The sequence below is a fragment of the Dipodomys merriami genome, unplaced genomic scaffold (assembly GCF_024711535.1).
Source record: "Dipodomys merriami isolate MVZ:Mamm:240054 unplaced genomic scaffold, mDipMer1.0.p SCAF_20, whole genome shotgun sequence".
Taxonomy (NCBI): domain Eukaryota; kingdom Metazoa; phylum Chordata; class Mammalia; order Rodentia; family Heteromyidae; genus Dipodomys; species Dipodomys merriami.
Window position 1 is genome coordinate 19259605 of NW_027203382.1, and position 25195 is coordinate 19284799.

General features: G+C 35.8%; 1 pseudogene; it reads left to right on the top strand.

The window, feature by feature from the left end:
- The first annotated feature begins 21932 nt into the window (after nucleotides 1-21932).
- LOC138832830 (3-hydroxyacyl-CoA dehydrogenase type-2 pseudogene) lies at nucleotides 21933-22721 on the top strand (annotated as a pseudogene).
- Nucleotides 22722-25195: the final 2474 nt, after the last annotated feature.

Consider the following 25195-nt stretch of genomic DNA (forward strand, 5'->3'; position numbering starts at 1 on the left):
ATGCAGCTGAGAATCTACCCTTTGAGAAAATTCTAGGGCCAATTCCAATAATCAGAGAAGTTTTAAAAATGTATATCTATTCTTGCGGAACTACATGAAAAATATTTTGCAATTTAAATATCACTGTTTAAGTAGGGAAAGAAAAGTCTGCCAAATGATGTTCTTTCATGTCTAAAATTTCTACTGCTTATAAAAGCAATCTACGTTGTATCTTCAACAATTTTTCTTGGGATTAAGTCAGCAATATGAGCCCAAAAATAAGCAAAAATTAATTTTAGTGACCATAAAAGTTCTGTATAGAATGTTAACTGTGGGAAACTATTCTAATTTCCACTGAGACTTAAAAATCAATTCAGCTTCATTTTAATGCTATTTTATGTTGACTCCATTCATTTTTTAAAACCATACTGATTTTGCTGCACATTATGCTACTCTATTTGTCTCCTGAAATACTACATCCTATTTATTTATTTTAGGTAGGCTTCATTGCACATGGTGGGCCGAGGTTTAAAGGCAGATGTCCTGACGTCCTGTGTTTCTTGGCTTTTTCCACTAAATATTGGCTCCCTATGTACAAGGAAGAAATTGTTTCATTTTCCTTTATCCCTGTGTAATATTCCATGCTATGAACATACCATATCTTCTCTATCCACTCATCTGTTGTTGAGCACCATGGTTGACTCCTTAGTTTGGCTACTGTGAATAGTACAATAGCCAAAAATTTAGATTTATTGAAAGGAGCATGTCTTTAGTGAAAGTTGAGTGGCATTATGAGAAAAATGAATCAAGTATCTGCAGTTCAGAACTCTACGTATTCTGACTATTCACGGTTTTCCCTCATTGGTGGACTCCTTGGAACCCAAGGGTCTACTGTATACCTCTTCTTCATTGCTTCGCAAGTCTGCTTTTCAGAGTTTCAGACAATGGTATCTAAATGTGCTTAGGCTACCATTTTCCCTGATGCTTGAAATGTGGTGATGGGTATACCCTGGCCATTTCAGACTTTCTTGGGAAGTGACCCATAGCAGCTGGCATTTATCGAGAAGTTACTTATGTGTCAAATACGTTAATGCCTTATAAGCAATAGCTTCATTAATCCCTATATCAACCTATGAGGTAGGTATTGCTTTAATTTCTATTTTAAAGATGAACTGAGACTGAGACTTTTCAGTCTTTGCCAAGACCACCCTGCTAGAAATGATGAAACACTTCTCTCTTTCTTTATTTATTTTTGGTCTGTTTTGGAAGTGGGAACTTGAACCCAATCAGTCTAACTACAAAACCTGTATTCTTATTGGACATACTAATTAATTGTGTATTTTGTAAATTCTCAATGTTTCATATTAAGAGAAATTTTGGTATTCTTAGGAATGTGTTCATTTTCCAAATCTCAAAAATATTAGATATACAGAATGGTTACCAATTCATAAAGTGCCATATAATTTTTACGATGGCCCGGATTTATATATATTCAAATACTTTCTGTAAATAATATGGGTTTTCATATAAATATTAGTCATCAAACACCAAGCACTCATCATACCAGGCTGATAGGAAATTCTGTTATTCTTACCATTTGGTTTCTTTCCTCACATTTATATTAAAATTATCAGGCACCACTGGCTTCTTCTGTAATTTTAACTGTCAGGAGGCTGAGAGAGGAATGCAATTTGAATGCAACTAGGTAGAAAAAGTTCAAGAGAGTCCAAAAATAGAGGCAAAACAGGGCTGGAGGTATGGTTGAAGTAGTAGAGCACCAGAAATGCAAGTAGTTGAGTAAGCATGAGATCTTGAATTCTAACTTCAGTACCCAGTCCCTCCACCCTCCAAGTCATCAGGCTTTGTGGATCCACAGCATGAGGAGTTTCCTGTATTCCTCACTGGTCACAACTGCCAGGGCCAGCCTGCAGAGCCTTTGCATCCAACCTGAGAGCCACAGTGCCATGATCCCTGTGGATCCAGGACCTACCAGAATATGGTCATTAAGCAAACTTCCTTTGTTGTTGCACAAATTTCTGAGGTGGAGTGACTTGAGTAATTTTGCTTTTGGTAGAACACTAACTCTTGTTTTGGTAAAACACCTAAATTTCTTCTGGGAATACATCTCTTGCACTTTGCATTTAGTGCAAATGAGTGTCTTCTGTAAAGTGGATGCTGGATTTTATACTGCCAGTAAGAACATTCATTCCTTGGAATGCAGCAATTGGCTAAGAGATAGGCAGAAAACTTAAGTTAAATCAGTAAAACCCAATCCAGGACTGACAAAGGTACAGGGATGGAGGTTTTCTCCCCTGAGATAGATAGGCCTAGAGTTGCTAGAAGCCAGCCTAGAGAAAAACTGCAGAGAGAGGGACATAGACAAATAACATGTGAGCCTTGATTCCAGCCATCCGTGGGCTTTCCAGGGGAGCTCATAAAAACACTTTTGCAGTGATTTCACTTGGAATTGTAATGAAGAACCTTACTGGTAATCTGCAGGGACACACTGAGATCAATGCTTAAATCAAGTCTGTGGGTATGTTTGGGGGGAAAAATGGATGTTGATATAAGAAAAAAGTGGTGAAGTTTCATCTTTTGACACATTCTTTGTTTAGACTCTCATGAAGCTTATATCTTCAAATGTATGGTGGTAATCTTTCACAATAAAACATTTATTCCAATGACATTACCATTATGTATATCCTTAAAAGAAAAGCTATTATGCAGATTTGTCTCCTTTCCTTCCCTACCTTTCTGTTACTTCCATTCCCTTCCCTTCATTTCCCTTTTTTATAAAGTGTTTGGGAATCACTAATGGAGGGGATGTGGTGTCTTACACAGTAAACCAGTGACTCCTAAAACCCACCACTAAAACCTCAGGAGAGTTCAAAGTTGTTTCTTTCCAGGAACAAGTTGTCTCTTGCAAATCAAAGCCTTTTGTTGAAGAATTTCATTTCTTCTTCTAAGCTCCCTTCATCCTTCCAAAGATAAACCATTTCAGATTCCAATTAGAGAAAATGAACTAACTTCTGCTGACCCCCTTCAGCATTCAGTTTCCAGATGATAGCATGAAGTTGACACTTTTGCCAGCCCAAACAAATTAAATTAATTAAAAAGAAATTCCTACAAAATAAATCCACCTTTCACCTTCTGAGAATACTTATGATTGAAAATGAGGTAATTTTGGGATTAAATTCTGTCAGTTTCCTTTTTCACACATTTTCTTAAAGGGAAAAATTAATCATAGCTGATGTCCCACGTTCTTACAATAAATACTAAGACATTTAATCCCTGGACAATGAAAGCTGCTTTTGTGTGCAGTTTTCCTGCCTTGATCTGCTTGACTAAGCACGGAGACAAATGTTTCTCTTCCACATTTACCTCTACTGCAGCATAGTTATGCTGACATGATAGCTCCTTTATGTGTATTTATTTGGACTGGGCATAAGAGTCAGCAACTATGGAGAAGTACATGAAAGATAAGGTGTTCTAAACAGGATTTATGAAGGAAAATCTTTACATAATCTATTTTAGCTTTACTTTAAAAGACATATTGTTTTTTCACTACTTAGAAGAACGTACATTGTACAAAAATGTTGGAAAATATATAGGGGCATATGTAAATTGATTTATTCAAGTAATATTAGTATGATTAAATTAAATTTAAAATTACTTATTTCCTTTTGGATATACTAGTGCTCACTCATCTTTGAACTGTTAGCTATTAATAGAAACTATTATGTGCAAACATTCAGTAATACATCTGAACTCATATGTCTGGTACTTTTTGTCTGGTATTTGTTATGTACTTCTTAGATTTAATATTAATATGTGTCAGATTTCAGATGTTCTTTCTCAATGTCATATATACTGGTGACTTTCAAGTCACCCTTTAACCATCATCTGATTTTTAGCTACTGAACATCTAGAAGAAACTGCAGCTAAAGGGCTGGAGAGAGGTTCTCAAGGCCTTTTCCCTTCAGTTCCTGACACAGAGATGATTTCTGAAGTCTCAGGAGAGGGACAGTGACATATAGAACCCAGCAGTGTTGGAAAATAGGGCTGGCTTCATGTTTTTTTTTTTGCAAGTATTGGTGCCATGGGAAATCAATGAATCTATGGAAATTTGAGGATGAGTTTGAAAACACTTCTATGTCTTATTATATTAGGAATCTACACAGTGAAAACATTACACTAGACTTGAGATAATATAACTGCTATACTTGGCTTTATTATATTTTTCTTTCATAAACTTAGACAAGTAACTTAAGTGCTTTAGCATCAAATTCCCATTTGGTAAATGCAACTAGCCCTGTCTACTTCATGAAGCTACTGTGAAGATTAGAAAAGAAAATATATTTAAAACATTTTATGAAAAAAATTTTTACTTCTAATATTTTATTTCTAATTTAATTTTATTGTAAAGGTGATATACAGAGGGGTTACAGTTACATAAGTAAGATAATGAGTACATTTCTTATCCAACTTGTTACCTCTTCCCTTGTTTTCTCCCACTTCCCTCCCAACTTCCCTCCTCCCAAATTATAAGTTCACTTCCACATAGTATCTTTTGAATATTGCTGTTGCATTGGTTCACCCCTTGTCCTCACAATTTTGTTATTCCCCTTCTTTCCCCAAATCAGATAAACATATATATATATATATATGTGTGTGTGTGTGTGTGTGTGTGTGTATATATATGTATATATATATATATATATATATATATATATATATATATATATATATATGACACAGGGTACACAAAATTAAAATAGTGACAACAGGAGATAAACCAAAGGGGAAAAAAAATGAAAAAAGAAATAACTGCACACAAAACAAAAACAAAACAAAACAAAACTTCTTGTTTCATTTCTTGGAGTACATTTCAATTAGCATCTTTTTATATGGTCATATATACATAGCTATTGAGCTATTATAATCCTCTGCTAGGACTATCCTAGACATATTCTAATTATTTTTAAACCTTTTTGAAAGCCCCCCAGAAGTACTAAAGAAAATAATTTAAAATTATAATTTATTAATTATATGATATCCAATTTCTCGACATGACTTTTTTTAACCTTAGGAACCAAAAAACAATTCTATTTTAGATTAACTTCCCAATATAATATTTCCTCTGTTTCTATTATGTATAGAAATATTTATTATTGAAACAAGTTCATTCAAATATTTTATATTCTTGTAATTAATTGGTTTTGGCAGCACTCAGAAAAGCTCAAAAATTTTTTAAAATAAATTACATAAAATGCTCAGATCTGAGTAAATGCTTCTATATGAGGCCACCATAAGATGAGGAGCTGCCCATTAGCCACAGGACCAGCCACTTATCTACTTAGGAAAGATACAGAAAATGAAACAGAATGCTATCTGAGGCAGGTTATAAACATGAAGGTTATCAATGCTTGGTAAGAAATGTACGCATTATCCTGCCCATGTAATTGTAACTCCTCTGTACAGTATGTTCACAAATAAAATAAAATTAAATTAAAAAAAAAAGATTCCCTAATTTCTCAATGAAAGGATACTGATTTGCATGTGTATATATCCCTTTATAGCCTTTAATTGATAACTCCTTGGGAATTTAGATTGTTGCCTAGTTCATATTATGTGGATGATTTTCCATATCTCATTTTTTCTACAAAGGACATGTGAAATCTGTGTTATATTAAAATTTAGGACCATGTATGGCACTAATCTTGGACACATAGCATGATTACTTCATGTTTCTTAATGCTTGAACTTTATAGTTGCAAGCAAAAATAAAGAACTAAGTAAATGTTTCTAAGAGGGAATAGAAGATACTCTTTCTAATTCAAGTCATGCTATAAGTCTAATAAACTGTATATGATTTTTATAAAGGAGCGTATTTTAAAAGTCCTTACATTGTTGAAGAAATTCTTTTTTTCTAATAAAAAAGTAATAAACAAGGGAGCTGCAGTTGCTTCATAACAATGAAAATAATTATCTGCTTTTGCAAAAGAAAGTATAGTTTTGAATGTCTTTGTGGGTTAATTTTATGTTATACATGTCAATAGCAGAAAGGAGCTTGTTGGCTCCTTCTATTTCTTTGAAGACTACAGTTTATCACTCTTCCTTTGACATGCAGTCATTATGCTGTTTATGAAAGTCGACTATAGTTCCATAGAAGGTGTCCAGGAGATTTCAGAGTGAGGTATAAAAGCTTCTTTCTAAGGAAATTACCTCAAAAGCATGCAATTTACTAAACCCCTAGAGACAGTTCATTCTGTAAATAGCTTCAAGAGAGCTCTCCTTATGTTAATAGCAGCTGAAACTGGACTTAGGCAAATCTGGAAAGTACTATAAAATTACTTCAGACTTTTACTTTTTTTTTTTAACAAAAGCACATGCATCTGATCAATTTTCAACACTTCTACAGCATGCACTATATAATGAGATTACCTTCAAATTTGGAATAGAAGCTGTGAATCCATCCATGTGTTACAGATAGAAACACCAGGTAACAATGGGCAAATAACTATAGACAAAATATTTAATTATTTTCCTCTAGCTTGTACATGTCTTTGCAAGACCTGGACAATGAATTTCATATTATTATACTAAGCAGAAAAAAACCCTCCAATGTTAAAATACTTTTGGTTTCCTTGCCCAAACTTTGTCAACTAGACTATGACCTATGGTCAATCTAAACACATTGATAGTTTTTCCGACTCCTTATGCTAAAAAATAATCACAAATACTATAACCAGACCAGAAATGAGTTGGACATGAATGTTTACAAAAGACATCTATCCAAGTTGACAAACAGCTCAGTCTTCATCTTTGAATCTGTGGCTTCATGGCAGTGAAAAAGATGACGTAGTTTCTTGTTTTTGTCTTCCTTTTCCTAACTTTAGCCTGCCAGAAAACCATTTATATAATCCTAATGATGGTGTTCATTCCAAAGACTATTAGATTCTAGATGACAGTTGGATTTGGGATATAAGATTCTCCTGGCAGGACCAGGCAGTTTGCTCTGTTTGCTGTGTCCTTAATCTTTTATTACAAAACAGCCTTTCTTTCTTTCTCTCCCCCATCTTTTTCTTTTTCTTTCTTTTTTCCTTTTTTTGTCCTGGCAGACATTTGTTGAAAGGGTTTTTAGGTCAAATGCAAATACAAATGCTGTACCACTGACAACCCTGTCAGTCTTCTCCTACTTGAATTGCTTTGTGGCACTTAGGTCTTGCTTTGAGACTAATTTTAAATTAAGTCATTTTACAGCCATTACTGGCCTTTCTGGTTAGGCCTGATGTGCTAAAGCCTGAAGTTTCCTGCTTAAGGCTTAGAAAGTCTGTAACAAAAAGTACTAGAATCTTCTGGAAAATGTATTAATTTCATCTAGGATTAGTCCCAGGATGAATAAGTACTCAAAGACCACACTGAAGTGAACTTAAGCATTTCTTGAGTTAGGTTATGCATGTCTGCCTCCCTAAGCAGCCTGTATGGATCTAAACCAGTTGTCTGGTACAGTAAATCTCTGTAAACTGTACTGTTAAGGAAGAGACTTTCCTGTAGAAGGAAATGATCAGGACTTATATTTGCAACTAGAATCTGTTCTTTTGAATGAAAGAAAATCTAGGACTATTTCTCTAGTGCTTGTTTGTTAGTTTGCTTGTATTTGGAGGTTAAGGGTGGGCACACAGATGGAGGAACAAGGATGAATGAATATAACAGTAATATTCACTACTAGGTAGAAAATGAACTGATATCTTGTGGGTGGGGACAAGAGGGAAAAACTAGGAGAGAGCACTGGAAGGGGAGACATGGTTCAAAAAGAATTGTACTCATTATCATTACCTGATTCATGCAACTATATAACTCCTCTGTATATCTACTTGACCATAACAATAAAAAATAATAATTTCATCACTGCTGTTTTAAGCTAACATAATTTAAAGCAAAAATGTAATAAATCAGAATAGTACTTTCATTTAGCTTTCATTTAGATATAATAGAAATATGAAATCAATTTAAAAACTAAATTTGAAGTTAGACATTGAGCTTGAGTTTTGGCCCAAATGATAGATCACTCACCTAGTAAGCTCAAGACCCCAAGCTCACACCCCAACACAAAAGTTAGATATTTAGATGAAAATCTTTTTTAAATTTTATTCTAACACACCAGATCTCTTTCTCTTCACTTGTTCTGAGTTCATTAAAAGAAAAAAATGTTATTCTAACTTATTGAAATCAATTTCAGTCAAGTTTGTACTAAAAAAAGTGGGTTCTTATTTTATTTTCCTTGCTGTATAGCTGTTTGACCTGTTTGTTGTTTGTGATTATCAACTGCTTACCAAGTTATACAATTTAAAGATGAAATGAGACTTCATGTACACATAGAGACAGCTGACAGAAATCAATTCTTCTATAAAATGATCAATCAGTTTAGAAAAATGTCTACATAATGTGAAGAACACTAAGGAGTCAAAATGAGCATGCGCAATTTTTGCAGCAATACAAGCCAAGAGAGGCTGGTTGATAGTTTATAGATGAAAGGCAATGCTAGGGTCATTACTCATAGAAAAATGCTTTAAATTCTGAAAGCATGAACCAGTAATGGAAAGAAGGAAATTTCAAAATGTAAAATTTATAAGCTTAAGGTAAATATGAGCATAGCAGAATTGGTCACTTTTTTTTTTTTTTTTTAAGAAATACGGTTATTCTTTTATATCTAAAGGCAGGCTTGTTACATGTTTAGCAAATTGCTTCTCTCAGGCTTTGGACCCCATACCCTTTCCAGTTTGGTTAAAAAAATAAAAAATCAGGAGTCAGAAAAAAATGAATTCTATTTTCTGTTCTTTACTTCTGCCTTAAAGATGTTAAAAAAAAAAACAAACTCTTGCCTCTGTCCCTGCCTATGTATTTTCATTTGTTCTCTCACTTGTCAGATGAAAGGATTGTGCCAGAAATATCTGAGTGGCATACAGCTCAATCATTCTCGAATTTTCTTTCCCATTGTTTGGCTATTAGAGAGGAAATTATGATGACTTCCTAGTTTAAATATGTTATTGTTTTTTTAATAAAAATAAAGCTTTGACTATCAGGAAACATTTGTGTTTCCTGAGTATGGCTGAATATGGCCTGAATAGGGTGATAGATTTTTACTGAACTTCTTAGGTTTTTCACTCCGACTTCCTTATGAACAACAGCACATACTGATTGGCTTACTTGTTGAACTTTCAGTTATGGATCAGAGAGAATGCTTGACTTCAAGTTCACATTTACAACTTTGACCTCATTAACATTGAACTTTAACCTTTCACTAGCTGAGCTTACCAAGCAAAAGTATTTACCAGGCTAAGATTGAAGAAAATTCCTTAGCTATTCAATATAGTTTAATTACAAAAAGTATGCATTTGGATAAGCCCCTTACACTGCTTTCTCAAGTGTAAAACAGCCACTATGATTTTACTTTGCAAAACACCTACAGTTGTTTTGTGGTAACACATCTGTCCCTCATGGACTAGACTCTAGCCTTTTGCAAGTATTCAGTGTTTACAGTGGAAAAGTGATAGAGATTGAATTGGAAAATAGGAATTGCTATTTTTTTTTGGGGGGGGGATCCAGTCATGGGGCCTGAACTCTGGGCCTGGGTGCTGTCCCTCAGCTCTTCAGCTCAAGGCTAGGGCTCTACCACTTGAGCCACAGCGCCACTTCCAGCTTTTTTTCTTTTTGCTTATGTGGTGCTGGGGAATCGAACCCAGGGCCTCAGGCATGCAAGGCAAGCGCTCTACCACCAAGCACCTTCCCAGCCCAGGAATTGCTATTTTATATAGAGGAAATTACCATCATAGATTGTATTAAAGTACAAATGGGAGAAAAGGGATGGTAGGGGAAAAACAAAGGAATGGGTAACAATAAGAAATGGAATCATATCGATAGGAAATGGAGTCATTACCTTGCTCATGTAACTGTAACCCCTCTGTAGAGTATCTTTACAATAAAAATATAGAAAAAATAAAGTACAAATGTATACAAGGAGCTTATGCTTGTTTAGAAGAAATGAAAACTAACCTCAGAATGCTTTTGTCCCTTCTCCATGCTCCCTAAGTAAACAAATGAAAGTCAATTCTAATGTAAATAATGAGAGTAATGTGGTTTCGAATGCAAATCATGAGAGTAATAGGATTCCAAAAGTAATTATGTCCTACTTCCTATAAGATTTTCCAAGTGTTAATCTGTTGGAAATATAAATGTAAAGCATTGGAAAGAGGCCTATATAACAAGTAATACATGAAATTTTAATTTAGGAGGGAAATCTTAACTACCTCTTTCTGTTTCTTTTCACCATTGCTTTTCAGCATCTCATCACAATAATGATTTTAAAAGGAAGAAATTAATACAATAGTATAGTTTGTCCACAGGTAGAAGCAAGAGCTTAATTGAAGGTTATCTAAACATATGTAAAGTCTGTACCCACAGAATAACTACTTAGTACACATGCTAGCAATTGACAGTATGCATTACCTTTTTCTGCTTGCATAAAAACAATCAGAAATGATTATATGAGTCATCTCCCATCCTTCTGTTTCTGAGTTACAACTGTTATTTGGACAAGTCGAATTTGCTAATTACTATTGGAGGTAAGATGGCTTATTTATCTAAAACAAACAAAATGGCTTGTAAAACTTATTTGCAGGTTCTTGAAAGCAAATGTGAAAAAGTTTCTGCATTCCATAGTTGGGTCCATGCTTTTCAGAGCCTAGAGAACACATAATCCCAACTCAAGATAACCTATAGTCAAAGTAATAATATGAAGGTGATAAGGGCAGAAATCATGATACAATTTTCAGAGCCATCAAAACATATCTTAGTAGTTTATCTTGCTTGGAAAATTTACTCCCTAAGTTCAACATGCTAACATAAAATCATAGATATCATTTAAAAAGTCAGAATATGAATCCAGGATCAGGAATTTGCATTTTATTTTGAATGCAGTGGAAACCTATTAGAGGATCTTAAGTAGGAAAAAGATAGGAGCTATTTACATGTTTTGACCATTTTAGTTTGTAGACAAATTGTAAGGACAATGGTGAAAGCTGTGAGATTGGGGATGAGGTACAAGTTTAAATGTCAGTGCTCTATACTTTTACTCAGTAAATCCATCATGACTTAACAGGTTTGTAAAACTGATAGCAGGAAGTCTTCCTTTCCACAGATCACACAATGAATGTTTGCTTTAAATATAATGGCATCTGTAAGCCTCATCGTAAAATATTATCATAGAATAAAGCCTTTGATTTATTTTGTCAGGTATTTATGTCATAATTTTTTACATAAAAGAAAATTAAAAAGCCATTAAACCTTTCTTTATAGAAAAACCTAAAATCACAAGCCATCTGATAAATTCTGACTTGTTTTCCATAACTGTAGTGGAACTTGCCATGATTTTGAACTGTGATAAATTAGCAGTAGCTTGAAAAGAGTAGCAGGCTCTGTAAAAAAGATTAGTATTTATACATCCAAATTCCTCTGAGATGTTCTGACTTCTCTAGCAAGCCTGGCTCCAACATGGTCTTGTCAGGTGGATTGACATGACCTGCTAGTGGAAGTAATTCCTCTTTTCTGGACCTGCAGCTACTGCAGGGATTGTGACTTTGGTTTTCAAAGGAAATGCATCCTCTTGAGTTTCTTTTATCAGAAGACACAAGATCCTTCATAGAAACCAAGGTCTTCAAGGCTACAGCATCTGGAACTCATTGCAGAGCAACTGCTCAGCTTTCCTATATAAACATTGCCTTCTTCATCATTTTTTTTTTCCTTGCACCGTAAGTTCAAAATTCTGGTGAGAACTTTAATTTTAATGATTAAAAAATACTTACTTGAGAAATTTAAATTGCAAAGTTGTTTTAATTTCAGAAAATGGAAATGATGCAAACAATGCCTTAACATTATGCCTGTTATTTGGCTAATCTCAAAGAATTTGCTTTTTCTGAAGTTATCAAATATATAAAGATGATTCTAGCATCATTAGGAAATATACAGGTCAGTCTTTGAAGATGGACAAAAATATGAATGCTTTTGCACTTGAGGTCTAAGTCCTGAAAGAATTTATTTAATTCACAGTGTATTTTCATAGTTTTTTTTTTTTTTTTAGAAAAAGCATATGTACATTAAAAAAATCAGGTTTTCAACTGCTGTCATTTGACAAAGAGCAATTGTTTTTAAATGATGGGGTCATAGTTTCACCTTCAGTTTCAATAAGAGAATATGCTTTAATCCACACAAATCTTAAAAAATATTCTGTTTTCATCAGATGGAAGGTAAATATATGTTCTAAAAAAACCCATTCAACACCTAATACTAGCTGCAAATGAATGATTTCACTGAAAAGTGTACAAATCTTGTTACTAGAAATGGTTGGAATTATTTTTCTAATTGTAGATCAGATTATAATAGGGAATTGATTTAACATCTAATAAGGAGAAGCCAACATTTGAAGCATTTTACATATATTATTTTAATCCACATTGCAGCCTTATTAAATATGCATTACTATTATCCGGGTTTTAGGAGTGTGGAAACTAGGACACAGAGAAGTTAAGTGACCTGCACAGATTTACAAGCACTGTGAGTGCCAAACTGGGAAGTGGCCCAAGGCAGTTTGACAAGTCCTCTACTTTGTATTGTCTTCCAGCTAATTATCAAGAGATGATAGGCAAAGCCTTGACATTCTTAGAATACGTTTCCAATTTCCCCCAAAACAGTATGTGTTTTGTTTCACTTCTTTTCTAATTCTAAAGGAGTTATAATATCAATGCTGGAGAGGAACACATTAGAATTTTAAGTAGTAGTTTCCTCATCCTTTTGTTCTTCAGCCATTTGTCATTTGTTTTCTATGTGGATATTTATTTCTATGTGGATATTTCTATGTGGATATTGAATATGTCAACTTTTAGAGATGCTTCCCAGGATTTAGACTCTTAAAAGTAATTCTATTGAAGCCAAGTGCTTGTGGCTCATTCATGAAATCCTATCTACTCAAGAGGTTGAGATCTGAAAAAATGCAGTCCAAAGTCGGCCCGGACAGGAAAGTTTGTGAGCCTCTTATCTCCAATTAACCACCAAAAATCCAGAAGTGGAGCTGTGGCTCAAATAGTAAAGTGCTAGCCTTGAGCAAAAAAGCTCAGGGGCAGCACTCAGGCCCTGAGACCAAGTCCCAGAACCAGCACACAGCAGTATGGTGCTGTAATCTGTAGAACAATCCCCCCAAACTGCAGGACCCACATTCTTCTCAAGCACATATGAAACATTTTCAAGATAGGAATCTTCTCTGTAGGGTGATAAGAAAAATCAAATAATAGTATTTACGAATTAATGCTACTGTGATTTGTTTGTGTCCTCAAGCTGGTGTAGAGACATCTAGGCTATACATTATAAATATTATAAAACCACAAACTGGCTTTGTTGTGAAATCCATATTATCTACAATGCAAAAACAAGTTATCTGATCAGTTGGTTATTTTTTTATGGTGCTATTCTAAGGTGCTATATGGAGGGGTTACAATTATATAAGTCAGGTAAAGAGTAGATTGCTTTATGGACAATGTCACCCCTTCTCTCTCTATCTCCCTCCCAGTTTTTCCCTCCCATCTCCTCCGACAAGTTGTATAGTTCATTTTCAATATAGTGTCTATTGAGTACCATTGTCAGTTGCTTTTTTTTGGGGGGGAGGGTCCGGTTGTGGGGCCTGAACTCTGGGCCTGGGCGCTGTCCCTCAGCTCTTCAGCTCAAGACTAGTGCTCTACCACTTGAGCCACAGCACCACTTCTGGCATTTTTCTTTTTGCTTATGTGAGGAATCAAACTAGGGCCTCATGCATGCAAGGCAAGTGCTCTACCACTGAGCCACCTTCCCAGCCCCTGTCAGTTGCTTTTAACTGTACTCAAGACCAGAAAGAAGTTTCTCTCAAGAGTTCTCATAGAGGAGACGCTGTCATGTACTAGAAAGAAACACAATACCAAACAATCACACTTTTTATTTTATTTGTCCTCACATGTATTTCTCCAGCTGAAATGTCTGCTTAAATGACTCAGATAAAGGCAAATAAACAAAGATTTTCTTCTAGTGGATCCAAGCATTAGCTCAGAATAAAAAATAATAAAAGTAGACCACAGAGACCAACCTTCTCAAAGAATTAACTGTCCTTGGTGTTCTTTAAAGTCATTATTCAGGTTGCCCACACAAAATGCTCTGAGTCAGAACTCTCTCTTACACACATAAAGTATACACGACTAGAAAGAGCAGCACCAGACTGCCTGGAAGGTAAGTACACCTCGCAGGATTAAAGGGAGGTAGATTGGTTTCTGTCAGACATAATAATTTTTCAAGGCATAAAGATTTTTGCTAGTATTTGTAGATTTTACTACAAATATTAAAAAATCCATTAATGAAATATTTTGTCTTTTTAAAGGGTAAATCTAGGCTGTTTGCCCATTTTAGCCTCTTTGTCTTTGCTTTTTCAAGCCATCTGTCATAAAAGCAATATTTGTTTATGGGTAAGATTTAAATCATTCAGAAGAATATGAAATTGAGAGTAAAAACTGCTTACAACCACCATGTTCTTCTTAAGCTCTACTTTTTGAAATGAAGAACACTTGATAGTTTTTGTGTTTTGTTTCAATTAATGCATTTATTGTCATATTATGTAATCAATTTCTCAAAATGACATACTAATATTTACTGAAGTAATGCAGATAAATATTATATATATAAATTACTCTGATTACATTAGTAACAGTATTTATGTGTATGTATATATATATGTTATAACATTCAACACTGTAAATAGTGCTTATTTATTGGGGGCTTATACAGCTAAGGACTCTCATCTAGATCTGTTTGCTGGAGTATAGCAATATGCATGGATTATTTCTTACATTTTTAAGAGATAGGAAAAAATGTTCAACCTAGAATCATTTTGGAGATAATGTAATACTATGCCCACTCCTTTTATTTTTCAAATCTTGCCCCATTTTTTTTTCTTACTGAGTTGTTTCTTCTGACTCTACTTTTTTGTGACTTCTCGATTTTAATTACCATAATAATTTGCTCAATCCTCTGATAAATCTATGTAGAGTATGTGTTTGTCATCCATGTTAATACTGATTCATTAAATGTCTGTTAATGCTTAGCTGAAAAAGATAAGAGCAAATTAACTGTCAGAAATATGCTTTATGATCATTGAACTTTAACCTGAATTTCTTATGATGCATTATACCTACAAGTCCCATCTTTCCAGTAGCATCCTCATGCTGTGTTCTGCAAGTGCTTATAAAGGAAGACACCATTACCAAAGTAATTAACTCTTACAACTGATTCATCACAGAGAATCTCTCATTTTGTGGCAGATTTGGAGACCCATGAATGTGAAGCCCATGCTACCCTCAAAGGAAGAACAAGTTAAATATCTCTTCCTGCACAAGCGAAGCTCTAATTTTCTACTTAGGCCTCAGGCAAGTTCTTCAGACCTTGGATTTCCTTTAAGGAAATAGTGAAAAGCTAACAAATTTGCAATCCCAAAATTAAAATTAGTGCTCTCACAATTTGACCCTGTCTCCCTCATTGTTCCAAATAGCTCAGCATAACAACCAAATAGCAGTTATAGCATCTACATCATGTTATTTAGGGTTCAACTGCAATTCCATTCTTAATTTCAATTACTATAATAATCCTCTGGTAAAATAACTTTCTGGAAGTATAAAAAGAGAGAGAGAAAGAAAAAAAATCTAAGTAATTGCTACCAAGCTCTCAGAGATGGCTAAATGTGCAAATCAAGAGTTCACCTTCTTATCTACATAGTTTTGTTTGTGTTCCCAATCTTATGTGGTTCCTTTCTGACTCTGAGTGTAAAGAAAGAATCATACCTGAGATCTGGAGAATCATCAACAATGGCAATTCCTTCCTTCTTAAACTTCCAAAGTGAACCATAAATGGCTATTAAGTCTCATACATTTTCTTTTCTGTTTTCCTGATTTGACATGCACTACTATACATTGTGCACAGTCAAGAGCACTTTGAGAGGGAAAAGTGTACACAAAATTTACAATATTCTTTTATTTTCTCTTTCTTTCTGTCAGTCATAGGTCTTGAACTCTGGGCCTGGGTACTGTCCTTCATCAATTCAGCTCAAGGGGAGCGCTCTGCCACAGTTCCACTTCTAGTTTTCTGGTGGTTAGTTTGAGATTGGAGTCTCACGGCCTTTCTTACTTGGGCTGGCTTTGAACCATGATCCCTACATCTCAGCCTCCTGAGAAGCTAGGATTTCAGGTGGGAGCCACCAGCACCTGGCAACAAGATTCTTTATTGCAGAGCATAGGCCTACACCTAACTTCTGCCTAGCTGCTAAGTGATCATAGCATTGTGTTTTGTACAGTCCCTCTCTTCTGGAACAAGTGGATCAACTCTACCATTTTATTTATTTTAAAAATGCAATAAACTGGAGCTGGGAAGGTGGCTCAGTGGTAGAGCGCTTGCCTTGTATGCATGAGGCCCTGGGTTCGATTCCTCAGCACCACATAAGCAAAAAGAAAAAGAAAAAAAGCTGGAAGTGGCGCTGTGGCTCAAGTGGTAGAGCGCTAGCCTTGAGTTGAAGAGCTGAGGGACAGCGCCAAGGCCCAGAGTTCAGGCCCTACCGGACCCCCACCCCCAAAATGCAATAAACCCAAGCATCTTTGAGATCCAGTAAAAAGGGGTATCTAATTTTACCTTAAAGAACCATAGCGCTGGGCATCCATGGCTCACTCCTGTAAACCTAGCTACTTAGGAGACTGAGATCTGAGGATTGCAGTTCAAAGCCAGCCTAAGAAAGAAAATCTGTGAGACTCCTATCTCCAATAAACCACCAGAAAACCGGAAGTGGCACTGTGATTCAAGTGGTAGAGTGCTAGCCTTGAGCTGAAGAGCTGAGGGACAGGGTCCAGGTCCATGGTTCAAACTCCACACCCGACTAAAAAGAAAAGAACACTTACAGCTATTTTGTTAACCAGAACACATGGATAACATTGTAATTTTTGGTGCCAACAAGACACAGTTGTTGACAAAACGGCAATCACAAGCATTACAATCATATGTCATTGTTTAGCTCTAATCATTGAGCATACCCAGATATGCTTGGATTAATTTTTTTAGCTTGTCAAATTCAAAACATTAAGTTTCAGATCATGTTTTAGTGATCACCCTGACCTCTTCTTGAGAAACATTTTGAAATTCATGAAATTCTCTATAGCCATCTCCACACAACTAGACATGGTATGTCCTTGGTGAGTAAAGTCTGATATTAAGACATCAAGTGATATTTGCCACTTAAATCTAATATTGTACCCAACAGCTTTACTCTGTGATTGGTTTTAAATACTTTAATCAGCCAGGTGCCAGTGGCTCATACCTGGAATGCTACTATTCAGGAGGCTGAGATCTAAGGATCACAGTTCAAAGCCAACCTGGGAAGAAAAGTCTGTGAGACTCTCATCTCCAATAAACCACTCAGAAAACTGGAAGTAGCTCTGTGGCTCAAGTGGTAGAGCACTTGCCTTGAGCTGAAGAGCTGAGGGACAGTGCCCAGGCCCAGAGTTCAAGCCCCATGACCGACAAAAAAGTTCAGGAATAGCTTTTAGGCCATAAATTCTAATCTCAGGACTGGAAGAACAATATGGTATTTAAAACAGAATGGAAGTTTGAGGGAATTCCATTTTTCACTTTTCTGAGAGCAATGAAAAGTCTGAAGAGTGAGAACTCAGGACTCAAGGAAATTTGTAGATTTAATGTCTAAACATTTCTCCCATCTAAGTCTGTACTCTGTTGAGTAGTATTTAATCTCTAACCTACATGATTTCAACTTGCTTGGTATGTTTTATAACTATATCCTTTTAGTTGTTTTTTTTAAGTTTAATTTTATTGTCAAGGTGATATACAGAAGGGTTACATTTACATACATAAGGTAATGAGTACATTTCTTGTCAAATTTCTTACCCCCTCCATCATTTTTCTCCTGTTTTCCCTTCCCTCAATCTCCGCCCCCCCCCCCGCAGTTGTACAGTTCATTTCCAACATATTGTTTGTATCCTTGATGCATAGGCTCCCCCTTTGCCTCACCATTTTCTTGTTTCTCTTCCCTTCCTTAATTCAGACAAACATATATACAATACCCAGGGTACTAAAATCAAATACAGTGACAACAGGGGATAAACCATAGGGGTTTAACACAGAATATAAACAATAAAACACAGAAGAAAAAAGAAATCACATAGTACATTAAAAACAACAACAACAACAACAACAAAAACCTCTTGTAGTTCATTTTGCTTAGCACCATTTTATATGTCATCTGGACATAGCTATTGAGCTACTCTGCTCATCTGCTAGGACTATCCTAAACTTATACTAATTATACATTTTTGTTTTTAGTTGGACAGAAATATGTCACTTACTTTAACTTGAACCACTTATACATTGATCAGCTAGAACACATGTTAAGATTATGTATACAATTTCTACAGTGAAAGAGGGTGATAAACCAATACTCCTGCAATAGAGAACATTTGGGAATATGTGTGCTCATGATAATTTTACAGAGCTTAAAATTATATATTGTGAGAGAATTTGTAGAGTCTAGTGGACAAATGTGATATTGTCTTAAACTATATGCATAATAATGAGACACCTTTCCATTATTTCCCTGAGGTTGTAGAATTGTGTCCTCTCAAATTCTTAGGTTGAAACCCTAACTCTCAGTAAGACTTTATTTGGAGATAAGGCTTTGAAAGAGGTAACTGGGGTAGGAGGAAGATACTAATCCAATGTGCCCAGAGATATACCAAGAATTCAACTGTCTGTAAGCTGAGGAGAGAGGACTCTGGAGAAACCAATTCTGCTAACATTTTGACAATGAACATTCAATTTCTAGAACTGTGAGAAAATTAATTTGTCTTGAATAAGCTACCCAGTTGGTATTATTTTGTTATGATAATCCTAGCAAATGTACATATAAGCCACTTAGTTTGTAAAGACCACATCCAAGAGTAAAACATAGGGGAAATATACCATCCAAACATTTAAAATGGTTGTAGAAGTCAGGAGAGGTTGTATGCTATATATATGTATATGTATACAAACATTTGAAAGTAGTTTGTTTCACATAATTATCTCCACATGAACAATTGCAAAAAAAGAGAAAACTTACAGTTCATCATAAGAGTTCTTGGGCTATCATGTTGAAAAGAATCAAACATAGTGGGACAATATTTGTTCCCAGGAATAATTTATAACTATTCAAGATGTGTGCTGCTCTGGCTTCACAGTCCTTTAAGGATGGAGCTATTAAAACTCTCTATAATACTAGCAGTTACTTCGTATATCACAGGTTATTGCCAGTGTGCTGCAGAATAGTAATTGTATTACCCTTAGTATTGCAACTTGGAAATAAAGCTCAAAGGAAGTAAATCTATCTCTGACAAACTTTATTTTAGCATAGCAAATTAAAGCAAACACAGGAGAAATCATCACTTCTATGCAATGTAATGTGGCATGATGAAAGAACTTAGATTTTGGGTCTAAACATGACCATTTTGTTGAGATTTCCCTACCAAAAAAAAAAAACATGCTTTCAGTGATAATGTCTGTGTAGTTATTATGCTTGTACCATACTGTTTTTATTTTACATGATAAATTAAATGGTTTGGGGTCAGTATTTTTGGTACTTGTGGTTGCTTAAAGCACTGTCCATGTTAAAATATTGAAAGCAATGAATAATCCAGGGTGTGGAGCTTCAACCTGAATTGTTACTTGAAAAAAAAAATCAATCTTAAGCACATGCAGAACATGTTCAAGAACAAATTAACTCTGTCTATAGTCTTTACTCAGTCATGGATTAAACATTAATTCTGTCTTGTGAGAGAGACCTAACTGTTTCCCATCTTTTTTTCTCACAGGGAACAAATTTCAAGCACCTGTTTCTTTCAAATACTTGTCTGTTTCCTTTCATCTTGCCTTGAAGGGACCTCTGTAGAAGTTATCGCTAGAAAAATGGGCAGAGAAAGGACTGGAAGCAAAGAAGAGGATGTAACCATTTTCCTAATGAGGCACCTCTACAAGTTCAACTCTTCTCAGTAAATGGCTTATGAGGAGCAGTATTCCGTGGAAGCTGAGTAATGAACAGCACTGGCAAGTCCATAGTCTTCAGACTCCATGCTTGGGGTAGAGACTAGTAGAGGAATCCCAAGCTCCCTTTCAGTGACTCTGACACTATCTCTAATATTTGCAAGACTTCACTTCTATCCATGTAGTATTAAGTACTGGAGATTAAAAATAACTGTCTTTTGGTTCTTAATATTTTCATTGTTTTCTACCTCCAATATTTCATATTTTCAGACCTTCAAGCTATGTATCCAGTGTTCTAATTAACTACACATTAAATCTGCAGACTTTTGCTGAGTCCTAAGTTCTTACTCTTCAGACTTTTCATTGCTCTCAGATAGGCAAAACACTGAATTCCTTCAAACATGCACTCTGTTTTAAGTGTTTAAAACCAACCACAGAATAATGCTTTGGGGTGTCAGATTGGAGCAGCAAATGTCATGTGATTTCTTAAAATCACATTTCACTCACCAAGGACATACCACAGCTAGCTGTCTAGAGATAGTTTTTTTTTTAAAGCCAGACCCAAAGAAACATAGGTCTCATGGTTTCCCTTATTTGCAATAACTAGTATTTGTCTGAGACAAGCAGAAAAGGTCAGATGAGTTGATGTTAGATGAAATGAATGAACCCCAAGATAAGGACTCAAAAGGTTTTTTCTTTCTTGCTATTGTTTCTAACGTATTTATAAGATATTTCTTTGTTGCTTTGTATGTCCCTCCCCCACGGTATAACCCCTGCTTTTATTGTATCTGATGTTGGTATAATTTGTGGAGCAGAAAGGAAAAAACAAATCATTTAAATAGGGATACAGGTGGACCCATTGCAACAATGAGATGTACAAGTCGTTATGTCGAAAATGAACTTTACAACTTTTGGGGGGGAGGGAGAGATGGGAAGGGATGGTAAGGGGAAACAAAGGAGGAGGCAACAATGCTTGATAAGAAATATACTCATTACCTTGCCCATGTAATTGTAACCCCTCTGTACGGTATTTTCACAATTAAAAAAAAATTCCAAAAGGTTTCTCAAGCAGAGATCAAGGTGATCACTAAAACATGATCTGAAAACCTGATGTTTTGAATTTGGCAAGCTAAAAACATTAATCCAAGTGTATCTGGGTGTGTTCAATGATTACAGCTGAACACATGATTTTAATGCTTGCAGTTGCATTTTTGTCAATAATTGTTTCCTGTTGGTACCAAAAAGCACCATGCTACTGGTATGTTCTGGTTAGCAAAATGGAAGAAGTGTCTACAAATGATGGCTTTGTACCTAGGCAAGAACATCATAAGGAATTGTTACTGTTACAAGTGAGTGGTTGGGATAAAGTGATGAGTGGGCTGAGTTTCTGTCTATCTCCTGAATGCTAACTTTCCCTTCCTCCATATTAGGACATAGCATAGAGCTCCTCAAAAGATGCCCGCACCATACCCTTGGACTGCCTGAATATGAAGATTGTGAACAGAATACACATCTACTCTTTATAATTCACTAAGACTGTGATCTGTTCAAGTATTTTCCCCACATTAAAATTGGGTTGTTCACTTTCTCTTTCTCTTTTCCTTTCTTTCTTTTATTACAATTGTATCCCTTTCTTAATATAGATTTTTAAAGAGTGCTTTGACTCAGGCCCTGGTAGCTTATGGCTCATGGCTACTCAGGAGACTGAGATGTGATGATCAAGGTTTGAAGCCAGCCCAGACAGAAATCTTGTAAGACTCTTATCTCCAATTGACCAGCAAAAAGCTGGAAGTGAAGCGGTAAGGCCGTGCAAGATGCCTGCAGCGTGCCGGAGCTTGCAGGGCTTGGTTGCTATCATAACCTAAGGAGCCTCTGGCCTTGGCCTGGCCACGGCCTACCGATGGGTGAAACAGGGGGCCACTGTGTCCTTCTGGACTCGTCCGACTCGGATGGTGAGGCCCAAGCCAAGAAGTTAGGAAAGGGCTGTGTGTTCTCCCCAGCCGATGTAACCTCTGAGAAGGACGTTCAAGCAGCCCTGAATCTAGCCAAAGAAAAGTCTGGCCGTGTAGATGTGGCGGTCAACTGTGCAGGTATTGCAGTGGCCATTAAGACATACAATGCAAAGAAGAACGTGGCCCATACTTTGGAGGACTTGCAACGAGTTCTCAATGTGAATCTCGTAGGCACCTTCAATGGGATCCGCTTGGCTGCTAGTGAGATGGGCCAGAAGCAGACCAAGGAGGCGAACGTGGGGTTATTATCAACACTGCCAGTGTGGCTGCCTTTGAGGGTCAGGTTGGACAAGCTACATATTCTGCATCCAAGGGGAGCATAGTGAGCATGACACTGCCCATTGCTCGGGATCTGGATCCTGTTGGCATCCGAGTTATGGCCATTGCTCCAGGTTTGTTTGGCACCCCGCTGCTGGCCACCCTTCCAGAGAAGGTGCGCAACTTCTTGGGCAGCCAAGTACGCTTTCCCAGCCGACGTGGGGACCCTGCTGAGTATGCTCATCTGGTACAGACCATAATCGAGAACCCATTCCTCAATGGAGAGGTCATCCGACTGGGTGGGGCTATTCGCATGCAGCCATGAAGGGAGCAGGAAGGGAAAACACAGGCTTCCACTTTCCCCTGAAGTTCTATACACCTTGGAAGAAGCCTGAGAACCATTTGTGCCTAATAAATTCTTTTTCACATGAAAAAAAAAAAAGCTGGAAGTGAAGGTGTGGCTCAAATGGTAGATCACCAGCTCTGAGTGATAAAGCTAAGATATCGCACCCAAGTTCTAAATTCAGGCCCCAGAACTGGCACCCCCCCCCCACACACACATTCACACACACACACACACACACACACACACACACACACACACACATTCACACACACTAGTCCTTTATATATTTTGGATATCAGTCCTTACAACATGTGTTTTAAATAATTCTCTTCCAGTTTTCAGCTTCTCTTTTCATTCTCTTGACTATGTCTTGCACAGAGCAGCAGTTTTTCATTTTAATAAAGTCCAGCTTATTAATTATTTCATGGATTATGTCTCTGGTGTTGTGTCACTAACCACCCAATTTAATTAATAATGCTATCTTTCTTCATGTTTAACTTTTCTGTTAAATAGACTTAGCATGTCAATTAATTGGTTCATTTGCTTCAAATGTTTTTCTTTTTCATTCAGCCTTGAAAGTCGAAGGAAAATATGCTTAACTTTCCTTCTTTTTCTCTTCTCTCCTAACTTTTCTTAGTTATGTCATTTCTAAACTGTCAGCATCTATAAAATTTATACCCTATTCCATTACATTCAGCTCACATTTGTTTTTGGTTTTGAATTGCATTTAAATATGTTTTGTGATTATCACCATTGCTTTGTTGTAATTCTTGGACTTTGGTTAGCTTAATTTTACTCTCTCATAACGAAGACTGAATAATAATATTTTCTGGGTTCCTGTCTGCTCAAAATAGTTCATTTGTATCCTCTGTGCTTAAGTAAAGTTTAACATTACATAAAATTCTTACATTTTCTTTCTTTGAGAATCTCATATGTGTTGTTTTACAGTTTCTGCCATGGGGAGATTGTATCCAGAAGCCTGAAGACTACATAATATTTTTCCACCATTTCATGATTATTCTGCCTACAATCCTTTCCTTACATTTAAATCCAACATGTTTACTAGAAGTGTCTGTGGTTTTGACTGCTTTGGGCTAATTCCTGGTTTATCATATACTTTTTCAATATGTAGTTTTAAGTCATCTTTAATGTTAGGAAAGTTTCCATGAATAGTGTATTTAAAAATTTGCTCTAAGAGGAACATGCATGAGAATATATTTATTTTATAGCTAATATAAGGTATAATTGATAAATATCCATTGTATTATGATTGCATGTATTTTATGTGCATATGTATATATGTACATTTACGCATGTGACCAGTGGCATTAAAGGACACACCAGAAATCTTTCTTTATCAGCATATGTGTAAAATATTTTACACACACACTTAAATTAGTTCTTGCATGGTACTAATGTTATGAAGCTACAATGATTTATTCAACTCTTTTAGAGACATTTATTTCCAAATTTCTAATTGCGCTTTTGAACTTTATTTGTATAAATATTTTTAAAAGTCAACGTGGTGGGGTTCAGTATTTAATCAAGATCAAATTCAATTCTAATGCCCTCCTGAACTCCTGACTTCTAAGTATGATCACCTTGGAGATTAATTTTTGAACATTTGAGCATTGACGATATAAGCTGGCAGTGTAGAACACTTGTTCATCTGAGAGTTAAAAGAAGATTCCTATTATATATGCATTGCCCATCTACACATGTTACAAGAATTGTTTATCATTGCCTGTGTTTTTGCTTAGGGTGGTTTTCCCATTCCTTTTGATTTGTAGAATCATTTATTTGAGTATCAGGTATATGACTTCTTTATCTCATAAATGCCAGTGCAGTTTTGATATTTATTTTTCATTTTTCTTAAAGTATTTATGATGTCCTCTCTACTTGTAAATTATGATTAAAAAAGTGTCTTTGAGGACTGGGAAGGTGCCTCAGTGGTAGAGTGCTTGCCTTGCATGCATGAGGACCACATAAACAGAAAAAGCCAGAAGTGGTGCAGTGGCTCAAGTGGTAGAGCGCTAGCCTTGAGCTGAAGAGCTGAGGGACAACATCCAGGCCCAGAGTTCAGGCCCCACCACCAGTAAAAAGAAAAAAAATGTGTCTTTGAAAATTAATTAAAGGGTATCTTTCATCTATTACTTTGCCATGTTTGTCATCATAATACTTGGTTTCTCTGTAAGTAATTACTAAGTATATTTTAAGTAATATTAACACAAGTTTGCTATGTTCTTAGTTCATGGTCTGTTTTAGACATGTTCATTATTATTTAGATTAGGCAGAACAATATGCTTTCTTTTACAAAAATTTCCATTTCTTAATTCAAAGAAATTTGTGATTATTCTGTCTTACATATCAAAAATCTATGAAAACAAAACAAAAGCAAAAATGAAAAGCAAAATAAAAACCCTTGAATTGGAAAGATTACCCTGGATTTTTGAGGTGGCCT